Genomic DNA, 4,441 nt, shown 5'->3' with positions numbered 1-4,441 from the left:
GAGGGTTCTTTTGCCTAATAATTTGTGCTTTGGAGATTTTGTTTGAAAATTGAAGACAAAGTTGGGAGCAGTGGCACATGCCTGTAATCCCTCCAGAGACTGAGGCCAGAGGATTGCTCAAGAGTTTGAGGCTGCAGTGAGCAATAATTGTGCCTTGAATTCCAGCATGGGCAACAGAGTGAAATCCCATTTCAAAAAAAAAATTATTTCACAGAGTTTTGCTTTCCACATTCCATGTCTGTCTGTTTGATTATAGCCAAAATAGGGAGTGTGATGTGGCATCTTATTACGATTTGCATTTTCCCAACAACCAATAATGTTGGCCACTTTTCATGTGCTTATTGGTATTGATTACAGAGAAATGTCTGTTCAAATCTTTTGCCCATCTAAAAAATTGGGTTATTTGCCTTTCTTCACTTTATTTTAAAGCCCCATTCTTGACTGAAAATTCTTCCAATCCTGATATTGCCAGAAGCTTCAGGATTGGACAGATACTCTCTCTACCAGCATCAGCATCAAAAATCCCCCTGGTAAGGCTATTCCTTCTCCCTCTATCACTCCTTTCCCTGATACTAGGAAGGAAAACTAGGATATCTGTGACACGTTCTATAAGTACCACCAGGAAGGGCCCTGATTCACCATACAGGATAGAGGTCCTCCAATGGTGTTCTTAAAGAATACTGGCATTGGCTGGGTGCAGTGGCTCATGCCTGTAATCCCAGCACTTTGGAAGGCCAAGCCAGGCAGATCATGAGGTCAGGAATTCAAGACCAGCCTGACCAACATAGTGAAATCCTGTATCTACTAAAAATACAAAAATTAGCTGGGCGTGGTGACACATGCCTATAATCACAGCTAATCAGGAGGCTAAGACAGGAGAATTGCTTGAACCCAGAAGGCAAAGGTTGCAGTGAGCTGAGGTTTTGCAACTGCACTCCAGCCTAGGTGACAGAGACTCCATCTCAAAATAATAATAATAATAATCCTGGAATCCTCAAGCCAAATCAAGGTTTTCTGCAGCTAAAGTAGTATAAGTCTAAGTCTAAAGTCATTTTCTAGTCTTTCAGAGAAAAAAATTAATGACTACATTTTCTAATTTTAACTCTTTCTCCTGGTATTTTTACTTCAACCCGAAGCACCTGTTTTTACTTGCTTATGAATAGAAATTGACATAACATGATGCTTGACTTATCAAAAATTATATATTATATTTGAGAAGTACAAATATCATTATTTCATTATGTTCTGCAGAAAACACAAGGACCCTAGATGCTGAACAATTTTGAGGACCATAAATGCAAGAAATAGAAAGGACTTAGAAGTCATTACCGTCCTTCACAATGTGTGGCACCACTGCTCCCCCCAGGCACTCAGGATGAAACATCATTGACGATTTGCTCTTTCTCCTTCCCTACCTCATTCAACCAGTCATCACTTTCTAGAATATTTGCAATGCTGTCTTTTCATCTCCATCTTATCTGCTATTGCCCAGGTCCAGGGCCCCTAATTCCCCCTCCTGGGCTACTGTAATAAGCCCTAACTGGTGTCCTTGCCTGCAGCCACTACACTGCTACTGAGTAGTGAATCACATTTGCAGTTAATCAGTATTATAATCAATTACTTCAGTGTCTGCTTTCCCTAGAGACTAAGTCCATCAAAGAAAGGATGGTGCCCATCTTGTTCAACACTGCATCTGTAATGCCCAGAACAATGACATGAGACTGGAAAGGCAGTGGGTCCATGAAAGACTAAATAAAGAACAAACAAATAATTTCAAACTGCAAAAGCACATATCACATAACTCCAATGACCGTCCTCCCTACCTCCACAGCAGGCGAGACAAAAGTCCATACTCCTCAGCTTGGCACACAAGACTCTCCTTGACTTGACCTGTCTACTATTCCTTGCTTGTCTCAGCCACTCCCTTCCTTGAATTTTATGTATCAAAATATCTTGGAAAATTCCATACTCTTTATCACCTCTATGTCTCTGATCACTTCCTTGTGCCTGGAATGTCCTTACCCAATACTCCATCCTCTATCTACTTTTCACCAAACTTTTTTCCCTTTTAAAAGTGTGGAGAACACTGTCCCTGGTGTTCTACTACATAGATTTATCAAAGCTAAACATTTTGCCGCATTTACTCCAACTTTACTTTAAGAAATAAAGCTGCAGTTGAACCTCCTTCTTCAATCCATCCCCTTCTGTTTTTCTTCAGAGGCATCTGTTATCTTACTTTTGGTGTTAACCATTCACGTATGTATATTTCATATTTTTTATTGGGATTTTAAAAGAACCCCCCACCCCCCAGTGACTCTAATGTTTTAGTCTAGATGAAGAATCCAAAGTCCAGAGAGGTCAAGACTTGCATGAAGTCACTTAGCAAGGTAAGACCAAGATAATGCATAAGCCCGGGACTCCTGTCTCTTAGTTTGTGTTTTCCCAATGCACCATAGTGCATCTTTTGGACAATGTGTATAGATCCTTTTGCAGTTCATAAGTGTGATGATTGGGTTTTCATGCTCATGTGTAAGATGTGCTTCCCTCAAACCTTGCTATAATGTCAGCACAGTATCTATCTGACATGAAAAAAATAAAAATAAAAAATTTTTAAGTGGGCTGAGTGCGGTGGCTCACGCTTGTAATCCTAGCACTTTGGGAGGCTGAGACAAGTGGGTCACTTGAGGTCAGGCATTTGAGACCAGCCTGACCAACATGGTGAAACCCTATCTCTACTGAAAATACAAAAATTAGACAGACATGGTGGCGGACACCTGTAATCCCAGCTACTCGGGAAGCTGAAGTGGGAAAATCGCTTGAACCTAGAAGGCAAAAGTTGCAGTTAGCCAAGATTGCACCACTGCACTCCAGCCTGGGTGACAAAACTGGACTTAAATCTCCAAAAAAATTTTTTTTTAATGTATATAAATAAAATTTTATTTATATGTCTTTATTTAGACGTATGCTATGTCTCAAGAGATAGTGCTAGATTTAAATATATATGTGTGTATATATATATATGTGTGTGTGTGCATATATATATATATATGTGTGTGTGTATATTATAAAAGCTCATCCAACACTCCCTCTAGAGAAGACACTCAGAGAAGAGGTGAAGTTACCTTCTCTATGTTACCTAGCAGGTAGCAGAGGTAAAATTGGCCCCCCAGGGCTGTCTGACTTCTAATGCTGCCCTCTAGTGGGGACAGTATGGGAAAGGCATGAGTTTTGAAAGCAGAAACCTCTAAGTTTTTGTCTGGTTTCTCCACTTGCTGCCTAGAGAATCCTGGGTAAGTTAAGCTCATTTCAAGTACCACGTATTGAATTTCTACTAAGCACCAGCAATCTTTACACATCACCTCATTTAATACGCACAACCACATTCAAAGAGAAATATAATTATTTTTTCTCCATTTTCAGAGGGAGAAATTGAGACGCAGGGAGGGCACACCATTAACAAGGAGCAAAACCTGAAGCAGGACTCAGGATCACCAGCTCCAGAGACTGTGCCCCGAAATACCCTCAGCATGTTTTTTTCTCTCTCCTGGCTTAAGTGTTTTTTAAATTTCATTTTTGAATTTATCGTGTAGTTTGTATATAACATACCTGATTAACGTCTTATAGACAAAATATACAAAAAACTCTTAAAACTTGATAAGAAAACAAATACTCCAATTAAAAATGAGCAAGAGATCTGAACACACACTTTATTAAAGAAGATATACAGATGGAAAATAAGCATAGGAAAAGATGTTCAATGTCATTTGTCATTAGAAAAAAGCAAATTAAAACCACAATGACATACCACTATATACCTATTAAAATGGTTAAAATCCATAAATCTGAAACCAAAGACAAAGATGCAGAGAAATAAGAACTCTCATATTTTCTTAGTGGGAATACAAAATGGTATAATCACTTTGGAAATCATTTAACAGTCCTCAAAATGTTAAACACAGTTACCTTATGACTAGCAATTCCACTCCTATGTGTATGACCAACAGAATTGAAAATATATGTTCACACACACACAAAAATGTATAAAATATTCATAGCAATGGGCATGGTGGCACATGTCTGAAGTCCCAGCTTCTTGGGAGGCTGAGGCAAAAGGATCCCCTGAGCCCAGGAGTCCCAAGTCACAGTGTGCTTTGATCATGTTTGTGAATAGCCATTGCATTCCAGCTTGGGCAACACAGAAGGACCCCATCTCTAAAAAAATAAGAAATGAAATATCCGTAGCATCGTTATTCACAACAGTCAAAAAGTGGAAACAACCCAAATGTTCATCAACTTATGAATGAATACGTAAAATGTGGCCTACTCATACAATGGCATATTAGGTGATAAAAAAGAATAAAGTACTCATACCTGCTACAGCATGGATGAACCTTGAAAATACTATGCTAAGTGAAAGAAGCCATTTACTAAAGGCTACATG

General features: G+C 39.0%; 1 non-coding gene across 1 annotated transcript; it reads left to right on the top strand.

Annotated features, from left to right (window-relative positions):
• The first annotated feature begins 2,481 nt into the window (after positions 1–2,481).
• Positions 2,482–2,585, top strand: LOC118147627 (small nucleolar RNA U13). Its single transcript, XR_004734070.1, has one exon. It is a non-coding gene; the product is annotated as a small nucleolar RNA U13 (small nucleolar RNA).
• The last annotated feature ends 1,856 nt before the right edge of the window (positions 2,586–4,441 follow it).

This window comes from Callithrix jacchus, chromosome 14, assembly GCF_049354715.1.
Source record: "Callithrix jacchus isolate 240 chromosome 14, calJac240_pri, whole genome shotgun sequence".
Taxonomy (NCBI): Eukaryota; Metazoa; Chordata; class Mammalia; order Primates; family Cebidae; genus Callithrix; species Callithrix jacchus.
Note: the sequence above shows the minus strand (reverse complement) of the source record. Positions and strands in the feature narration are given on the sequence as shown.